This window comes from Nicotiana tabacum, chromosome 2 (genome assembly GCF_000715075.1).
Source record: "Nicotiana tabacum cultivar K326 chromosome 2, ASM71507v2, whole genome shotgun sequence".
Classification (NCBI taxonomy): Eukaryota; Viridiplantae; Streptophyta; class Magnoliopsida; order Solanales; family Solanaceae; genus Nicotiana; species Nicotiana tabacum.
The window spans coordinates 41,680,341-41,691,483 of NC_134081.1; positions in this window are offsets into that span (position 1 = coordinate 41,680,341).

Sequence of the window (11,143 nt, forward strand, 5' to 3'; positions counted from 1 at the left end):
ATTATGGAAAGAATTGAGATGATTGTTGTTGTATTCTATCTCCTTGACTGAAAATCATGTCTAAATTTCAGTTTTACTTTATTTCTATTGACAGACCCGATTGATGATACCATGCTTTATTTCATGTTCTATTCATACTTCATATGCTTATTAAGTTGTTACTAGGTGTCGGAGTTGACCTCTCACCACTACTTCTTTGAGTCTAGACGCGATACTTACTAAGTACCATGATTTTATACTCATACTACACTTCTTCACATTTTTGTGTAGGTTTTGTGCAGTATCCATTAAGCTGAGTAGGAGTATGCAACTGGAGACTTCGCATTGAGCTTCTATATTTTGATCTGATCCACATCACATGGAGTCTTCTTCTATATTCATTCATATTTGTTTATGTGTTTTTTCTTAGAAAGAGGTTATTATTTTGATGAGATTATTTACTCTTATTAGATGCTTGTGATATAGTGACATCAGATATTGGGCGTTTTAGACAATTATGATCGTGTTTAGATCTTGTCATTGATTATTTTATTATGATATTGAATTGAGATTTATTCCGCATTGTTAATTATATCATGAAATAGTTAAATATTTTAATAATTGAATTCTTTTGTTGCTGTTGAGTGATGGCTTGCCTAACGAGCTGGTTAGGAACCATCACGGCCTTTGGTAGGATTTTGGGTCATGGCAAAATTGAATAATAAGGAAAATTAAGTCACGAACCAAAATAGTGAGAGTTGCTAATTCAAACATAAAGGCCGAATCACAAGCGAGAGAGGTTATTGTGAAATTATAAATGTATGGTAGCTTCATATGAGATATATGGGAACTTACATTGGTTCTAATATTATAGAATCTTCTTAAAGTCACAAAAGATCCATATAAATAACGTCATGCTTCATGTTATCTTGAAAAAATAGTAGACTAAAGAAAAAAACATAGAAGAGGTTACATGGGAAGCCGAAGAAGACATAAAAAAACTACCCTCATTTATTTGAGGAAGAGGTATATAAATATTCCAAGTATTAAAAATTTTGCTACTTATACGTGCATAAGTTTTGATATCTGTGTGTGATAGTGAGTGGTGGTTCTATTTATGATGACATATACTAGAACCATACTGAGTGGTGTCAATGGATAATACTAACAATGAACTATATATGGCATCACACAATTTCAAGATATAAATTTTATTTATGATCACATATACTAGAATTTCTATCAATATGGATCAAATATGTACACTAAGCATATCATCTTCCTAATCAAGGTGAACAAAGCCACACCTCCTAGGAAGAAATAATCTTTCAAGTGATAAAAGATATCACCTCAGGAGCTTCCAAATAATATTAAAATCATATCACCTCAGGAGGTTTTCCTTGTACCTTACTCAGGATAATCAAGACAATAAGCAATAAAACTCAAATATATCATGAGTTCATGCAATATTCAATTGAAAATAATAAATAAATAAATAAACATGCTAGTCACTAAGCATGAAAATATCAAATAGCACAAGCTTGTATGAGGATTAAAATAGAATTTATTAAAAGCAATATTTCAGTCAGCAATTACAAAGAAACTCCCACTGATTAAAGTACATCAAAAGACTCTAAAACACCTATGTCTTGAGAATGTTCATTAAACGCTACATGCCTAAGACCTTTAGTAAAAGGATCTGCCAATATAGATTTTATGTTGATATGCTCAATACATATATTATTTTCTTTTACCATGTCTCTAACCTTAAGAAAACTTAAGGCTAACATGTTTAGAGCCTCTTATACTCTTGTTATTCTTAGAGTACTGTTGTCATAGGAGATAGTTACCGTCTTAGATACAAAATTCACAATTTGCCGTTTAGTAAGAAAATTCTTCATTCAGACATCATGTGAAGCAATCTCAAAACAAGCAACAAACTCAGCTTCCATTATAGACATAGCAGTGGTACTCTGTTTTTCACTTTTCCAAAAAATGACACCTCCAGCCAACATAAAGATATATCCAAAAGTTGATTTCATAGTGTTGTAACGACTCTATACCCACCAATGGTCGTGATGGCACTTAACACGCCGACTAGAAAAACCAACAATCTCAAATATTAAATAAAGCTACTAGCTTAGATCCAATAAGTCTAAACATATTAAGAAATATCATAGATAAGGCTAAGTTTGATAACCAAGTTCAAAACAACACAATATCCCTGGATCTGGTATCACTGAGTACATGAGCTTCTAAGAATAGCAAGAAACAAAGGTCTGAAATTAATTCATAATACTATCTAAATGGACTGAGCAATAATGACAAAGAGAGGAAGGTACCTCCAAGGGCCTGCTAATAGATATGAAGCATTACCTAGAGTCTCTAATATTAACAGCTAAAAACCTTCATGAAATCCATTAGGGACAATACATGAATCTGCACAAAAAGTGCAGAAGTGTAGTACAAGTACAACCGACCCACGTAAGTTTTAAGTCTAACCTCGAAGAGATAGTGACGAGGCTCTGACCAACATGATACTTACTTCCATAATCAGATAATCAACAAGTGAATAAAAAGAAGGAACATCTCCGGAATAATGAATATCAGTAATATGAATCACAACTAAAGAAGAAAATAAGCATGCTTCACACAAATAATGATCAAGCGTAATTCTTATACCGAATCTACATAAGATAAATGACATGCATGAAATGACATGATCCTTGGCTCCAAATCCATCTATGTAGATGAGATGAATAAACTAGCATTTAAAGGAATGCTTCTACATGAGTGGATGATGTATATGCATGCTCAAAACTCAACCTTTTCAAAAAATCAATATCAATCCACAATCACTCAGTACATCCCGTGTGCCTGGCACAAGTACCCCTCACAATCACACATACTCAGTATTATACAGTACCTGGTATAAATGCCCCTAACTAAGCATAGTTCTATGCGCCTATGCTCACAGGGCCTAATGTAACATGAGTGGTAACCTGCCTCTAGAGCCACATATCAATATTTAAGAACCAATAACAATATAGCCCCACGACTTATAAATTAGTCATCAATCCCTTCATAAGCCTTAATGTGTCAAAATATCTCACAGTACCATAATCAAATCAACCTATACAGAATATACATCTCTGCATATATCCATATATAGAGATATATTCATATGCGTGTGAAATAATATATGTATGCTGCACAAGGACATAAGAATAAGTATGAGGATGTATGTGCTCATGATAGTAATGTATGACTACAGCGAAATCAAATAGATTGACATATAAAGAATGAGTCATCATGTCTAAAAAAGAAATTATAAACCTAGACATGATCTCTAGCATGAATCAGATAGCTCACTTAGTCATTTAATGAAATAAAACATGTATTAAGAAGAATACATAATCAAACAAGGCATAAGGAAACCTAAAATTACCCCTAACATGGTAAGATTCTTGGTCTGTATATATACACTCGTCACATCGCATATACACTACTCCCAACTCAAGTAATACAAAAGAAATCAAGTCTATTTTAAGCGAATTCCTTCTTAACAAAGGTAACCAATAAAGTTACCTCTTCCCGGGACCATTATAACCTTTCATAACCGCCTTTCCTCTATCAAAAACCTCCAAATGCTCTAAATCTAGGCGAATAATACTTAATAAGGTCATATAATGCTTTAGGAAGCAATATCAAATAAAAAATCTTCAATATTTAATCAAATCTCAAAAAGTCAAGAAAAGACAACTCGAGTGTAATGACCCCACCAGTCGTTTTGAGCTTTAACATCTCGTTCGATGGTTTAAGACCTTGAGTAACTTTATATGATGTATTATGACTTTCATGTACGGTTTTTATTCAATGTTCGAGAGGTCCTGGATTGATTTTGAAAAGTGATTCTTCATTTGAAAGCCTTAAATTGGAATGGTTGGCCAAGGGTTGACTTTTAAGTAAACAATCGCAGAATCGAGATTCGAGGTATTTAATTAGGTTTCATGGTGATTTTAGACTTGGGCGTATGTTTGAATTTAAATTTGGAGGTTCCTAGAAGGTTTTGCTCTATTTGTCAAAAGTTGGCAATTTAAAGAAGTAGAGAATTTTTAGGTTTGATCGGAAGTTGAATTTGACATTATCAGACTCCTATTGTGATTTTGATACATTGGATAGGTTCATTTAGTTTATTGTAACTTGTGTGCTAAGTTTGGTTGTGATCCGAGTTGGTAAGGCATGAATCAGAAGCTTGGTTGGAAGCTTAAAAGTTCTTGAACTTAAGGGAAGTGCAACTTGTGGCTTGAGGCTTGATTCTTGACTGTAGATGTCATTTTGATGTTTTGAGATTTCAAGCGAGGTTTATATACATGTGTGTATGCTTGAAGTGGGGCCCAAGAGGATTGGATGGGTTTCAAATGCATTTGGCTAAGTTGGGATTTGCTAGTGCTACAGTCATCGCATTTGCAATGATCTGCTTGCAAATGCGAGATCCACATTTGTGGACTGATCCTCGCATTTGCGATGGAGGGATGGGAAGGCCAGCTTCACAATTACGACGCCGGTGTCACATTTACGACCATTGCATTTGCGAGGGGTGTTTCGCATTTGCGACTTATGAGGCTCAGGGGAGGCCACTCCCCATTTGCGACCCGAGGGTTTGCAATTGCGAGCTCCACAATTGCAAATAAGAGTTCTCAATTTCAGCATATGCTGTTGGGTTAATAGTTGAAACTTCGGGATTTTAGATCATTATCTCATATTTTGAACTCGAGACTTGGAGAAGGGCGATTTTGCTTGGAGATTTTCATACAAGACCAAGGGGTAAGTGATTTATACTCGTTTATGGTATTATTTCATGAATTTACATGGATCATTATCACCTAAAACATGGAATTTTGGGATACATTCGGGGTTTTGCCTACAACTTAAGAGAGTAAATTGAGGTTTCAGCTATGATTTGGACTTGGATTTAGAAACTAAATACATATTTGGACTCGTAGGGTTATAGGCAAATGGGATCTACCCCTACACTCGTGTTTTGACCATGTGGGCCCGGTGTTGACTTTTTAGGAATTGATTAAATATTGAAAGTTTATCGTTTGGAATTAATTCCTATAGCTTTGTTTGATGTTATTTAGTTGTATTTGGATAGATTTGAGCCAGTTGGAGGTGATTTCTAAAGGAAAGGCGATTTGGGAAGGTTGATTTGGCTTGTTAAGGTAGTATCTTGCCTAAGCTTATTGTGAAGGAATAACCCTTAGGATTTGACCTTATTTGTCTAATTAGGATGTGTGAAAAGCGACGTATATGTGAGGTGACGAGCGTATATGCGGGTGCTATATATGATTTATGACCAGATTAGACTTTAAACTTTTTTTATGCCTTGTTTGGATTGTGTACTTTATATGATTCATATTTTAATCATTTGTATGACTACGTGAACTTCTTGAATCATGCTAGAGATCATGTGTAGGCTTGATTTCCTGTTTGAACATGATACTCATTATTGAATGGCGTACCAGCCTAATCAGAGTTGTAGTCGTACACTTCGTACATACATACACCTTAGCATGCTATTTTCCTCACTTCATGAGTATGTAATTTGATATCTGTTGTTCGTATACATGTGTTATTTCACATGCTTTCTGTGTGATGGAATGGATTGACAACACATGAGTGGTCCGTGCGGGTTGAGTTATTATAACACATGAGTTGTCGGTGCTATTGTTATGATTATGGCACGTGAGTTATCCATGGAGTATGTGCTTAAGGATCAATCCCCCTAGGGTCGTCCTCTCATATTTTTTCTTGATGACGTACATGCGGATTATAGAAAACTGATCAGTGTTTGGACTTTGCGTATCTTTTCTATATGAAAACTCCTTGAATATATACATGATTTGTACCGCATATCTTCTCTATATGCTAGCTCCGGAATGTATACATGTCTTTTATGCATATATTCTCTATATGCTGCTTTGATTGATGAAATGCATCACGGTACATATCTTCTCTATATGTCAATATGTGTAACTTGACTTATTTATTCATGCATATCTTCTTTTTATGCAGTTGCTGATGGGTTATTTAGTATCAAATGCACATCTTCTCTATATGCTGCTTTGATTGATGTAATGCTTCACGGTACATATCCTCTCTATATGTCAAACTGTGTAACTTGACTTGTTTATTCATGCATATCTTCGCAAATGTTGATGTGTTATTTGGTATCAAATGCATATCTTGTCTATATGCTAAACGGTAGTTGGGTTACTATACTTGTGCAGATCTTCTCTATGTGCACCGATGGCCTTACCTATACTTCATGCTTAGATTTCGGTACTGTTGCTGTGTACATAATTATCATATTGAGCTGCACAAATTAAGCAAGAAGTATCTTTTGGCTAAAAAACCTTGTCCCTACTTCACTGAGGTTAGCCAAGAGCTTATTGAGTACATGGGGTGCCACACTTCTGCACCTTGCTTGTAGATTTTAGAGATGAGTTATTGTGGATGACGAAGGCTAGCATTGAGGATGTACCAGCATTCCACCTGCATGCTACCACTTTGTTCATGGTAGTTTAGGACTTATATTTCTGTTTATGTAAATTTCAAACATGTGATGTAAACTTTCTTCATATCAGAGTCGTAGTCTTATTCTTAGTCGCTCATGGCTTGTACTATCAGTCCTTGGGATAACTGTATTGATTTTCATATTTTTATACTATTATTTATTTGATTATTTCCAGTTTGATTGGAGGTATATGTTAGTTGGCTTACCTAGAAGGTTGGGTTAGGTGCCATCACAACTTGGTAGGATTTGGGTCATGATAAGTTGGTATCAGAGCTCTAGGTTCATAGGTTCTACCGGTCATGAGCAAGTGTCTTGTATAGTTTTGTGCATCGGTATAATGACTTCCATACTTATCTTCGAGAGGCTACAGGGAGTCCTGGAACTTGTCTTTCTTTCTCATCCTTATCTTGCGACTTTGATTTAGCTTGAAGCCTAAATCTTCAGTTTCGTTCTCTTTGATCCGTATGCGATGTTGAGTACTCGGTATCTGTTGTGCATCGACAACTTATGATGTCGTGGATGAGGTTTGAGATGTGTTTCTATGTTGTGAAGGTAGGCAAGTCTAAAGGACTTGGGGCCAGTTTTCGACCGCAACATTGGCTTAGTAGATTCAGCTGTATGTAATTTCTGCATCTTGTGGTGTCCCTAGTGGTGAGATTGATGGCTCAGCGAGTGGCAAGATAGCTATGTGATGAGTATTGCGTGACTGGGGGCTACACTTAGATAGTTTGGATATGACGAGAATGATTTGCTTGAGATGCCAAAGGGAGTATGTATATTGGATTATCATCTTGATGTACATTATAATTTTGAGTTGTGAGTGTGTTAAAGGACCTTTCAATTATTCATTTTTGGAATGAAGCTGATGCTTGTATCTTATAGATGAGTGTAGACTCGGGAAGATCAATTGATTGCATAGTGGTTGTGACCATGGTGGGGTCATAGAAAGATGTCGATTTGGAAAATGTATTATCTCATCGAGAAGGTTTGAGGTTGTGTGATTCCTATGAGGTTTCTGTGAAGAGTTTTCCTTCAGTATAGTGGAATGCATGTACTACCATTTCGGAGCACTTGAGGAAGTTGGCTCGACTGTCATGAGGATGAGGATGCACTCGACAAATAATTTTGAAGGTGCGATGACTATTATTACACGTGCTTATGAGGTGATTCGGTTGAATAATAGTGAGAGACCATAACAGTTAAGAAGGAAGAGTATAGTGGGTTATCACATGATGTATGTGTGGCTTCCAGCCAAGTAGGGGATTCTACCATCAACGATCAGGTCATATGGACATGTGTTGTCGTAGTTCTTGGACTTGAATACGCATGTGATTTTGCTATGATTCGAGAAGGGTGAAATCGAGAATGATTGGGTGAGGGATTTCCTAGATGCATGCTGTAATATTCATTATTAATATATGACGGTTGTGAAATGGCTTAGGTTTGATAGTCCTTTGTAGATGTAGTGTGGAATGGGAAAGGATTCGATCGGTTATTTCTTTTTGAACTATTCATGTGCTAGTGGAGAACTAGCTATTCGGCATGTTTGGCTATGCATTTGGGACTAGGTCAGAGTGGGTGGCTCTCGAGAATGGTTTTAGTGGGTTCAAGATTCAAGATGTGGTATTTAAGGATTTCAGATTCATCGTGTGGCTGAGGATTTGATGTTCGCGTTGGATTGTGAGAGAGACTTTGGGTATTTCTATATTATTATATGTTCTTCAATGCAATGTCAAAGAGATAAAAGAAACAACTTCAGATTCATAGAAGGTATCTTCAGAGAAGCCATTTTGGTTTGAGATATTTGAATCGTATAATAGTCGTATGTTATGTTTTGAAGTCAAGAAAATTGTAAAACAAAAGTCGGCAAAAGTTATCACAAGTTATATTCATAAGTTTACTGAAATTTGGGTCTGATGTCGCTAAGATTTTATCCCAATATACTTGGAGTTACGACGTGATGCACCGACAAAATTTAAGGTCCACGGGTCTAGTTTCCAATGCATTAAAACTTTCATCGATACGATGTCGGGGTAGGGAGATATGCGCGTTTTATCCGGACTTGCAGGCAGCCCCATTGAGACCCACATAGGTGGTGGAGATTAGTTTTGATGTTATAAAGCGGGGCAGCCCTTTCCCCACCTTATTTTTCATCCAAAACAGAACCTTAAGCTCCCTAAATGCTCCTAAAGCATCTCTCTATCATTCAAGCAAATCCCACAAAGGTTTTGGGGTAATTCCTTCTTTGGAGAGATCATAGTACTCATATAAGCTTGTTCTCTTCTTGTTGTATTTGATTTGTGGACTCTTTCAGGTTGAAGTAAGCTCAAATTAGGGGATGTTCTTGTTTTTAAGGTAAGAATCTCCTTCTTTTACATGTATTTGAGCATATCTAAGTCTTGTTTAAGTTGTTGAAGTAAGAACTTGCGGAATCGGCTATTGAAAGTCGTATATAACTTGTTGTATTTGCTGGACTATTTTGGAGTTGCTTATATGTTGTCTTATGGCTAGAAATCATGAAATAAGACTTGAGTAAATTATATTTTTTGTTTCTATGTACCTTGAAAGAAATAAGAGTTTAAAGTGTAGCTTTACTAGTTGTATTCCGAGCTTGTCGCTGGACATATCATTTATGTTGGTTGAAGAGCTAAATGTGTAGTTGTCGGTTGTTATGATTGTTGTCGTTATTGGGAACCTGAGGATTGTAAAAGAAACGGGGGAGTGCTTCCATTTTTGTTGTGGTATAATCTTGTCGTTCGATATATGTTAGTTGTATCATTTGTAGCTTGATGATAGCGTCATTATCAGTAATTGTAGATTAAGGTGCTGCTCAAGTTAAGCGTATTTAGTTGTTGAGCAACTGGCAAAACGTATGTAAAGGCTATTTATCTTCTTTCGATGGCATAAATCATAGAGAAGTAAGTTTCGAACATAGTATACCCAAGAAAAGTCATTCGTAAAGATCCAATGTTGTGTTATTCTATCTGGCTCATGACTTAGCTATCCCTTGTTGGGAATTCATATTCAGTTTAGCATTGTTCCATGTCTAGTTGAGAAATAGAAAGAATACATGTGTTATTTACTGTATTACTATACGACTATAGGGCTAGACAGATGTGCGCCATGCCTTCAGGGCTAGACAGATGCTTTTAGGGCTATACATTTGCCTACAGGACTATGCAGTTGCCTACAAGGATATACATATACACATCGATACCTATATAAGGACGAATAGTTTATTTCAATACTACTTATATGATATGAGTCAGAGATAGGTAAGTATATTTCCACATTATCATTTCCTCCTCAGACTACTTTCAGTATCTCATGTATATCAATTCAGTTTCACTTTTAGTTATTCAGTTGCCTTACATGCTCGGTACATTATTTCGTACTGACACCCCTTCTGCTAGGGGTATTGCATTTCATGCCTGCAGGTCCTGATAGTCAAAGAGATAGGCCTCAACAGTAGGCATGCCGATATACAACCTGATGGGTAAGCTCCACATCATCCGGAATTACCAGGTCTATAGTTTTTGTAGTATATTTAGAAAGTATGGGTAGGTCAGGGCCCTATCCCGACCATAATGTAGTTGTATTCTGTAGAGGCTTGTAGACATGTCCTATGTGTATAGATGTCAACATGGTGGACTTGTCGGTTCTTGTAAGTATTCTCTTTTCATTATATAGGCTGACATTAATCACATTGTCTTTGTCGGACCGTATATGTACATATATATTTTGGGTTGCTTCCCGTCCACTTGAGATTAGTTCTTCATTAGTCATATTTTCATCAGTTATGGCCTTGCCGGCTTAAGATATTATGAAACAATATTAAGTTGGCCTAGTCGGCCTAAGCACTTATATATGTTCAGATAATATAAGTTTCACTTGGTACACTAGGTCAAGTAAGGTACCGGGTGCCGGTCTCGCCTCCCCGAATTTGGGGCGTGACAAACTTGGTATCAGAGCAGGTCTATCCTATGAGTCTACAAGCCGTGTCTAGTAGCATCTTGTTTATGATGTATTGTGCACCATATTCATAGACAGGAAGCTACAGGGCATTTAGGAATGGTTAAACTTCTTTCTTGCTCCAGATTGTGTCATAGAGCCAAGCTATGAGAATTCGAGTTTAACTTATGCTTTCAGTATATGTATACAAAGATGCATGTAACCAGGAAAGCTACAACTTGCTAGAGGGCTAATGCAGAGGCAAGAAAGGGTACCGGTATAGTGCCACCAGATAATGCGGCCTAGTCTGAGGCACAAGGTGAGACAACCTACCAGCCATCTCTGACTCTTCCCCCACGTGAGAAGATCCCAAGAGATACAACAACTCCAGTGCCTCCTCCTATTCCATTTGATCAGGACATCACGAGTGATGTGCACTTATTGACACAGATAATGGCGACATAGTGACAATCGAGAGCACCGGCAAGTGCTGAGCCTTCTGAAGGTCCAGGAAGTTTGAGGGTATGAGAGTTTATCCGTTTGAGCCCTCTAGAGTTTACACGATCAGATGTAGGGGAGGATCCATAGAGTTTTATTGATCAGCTCCACAGGATCGTCACAATTATGCATGCT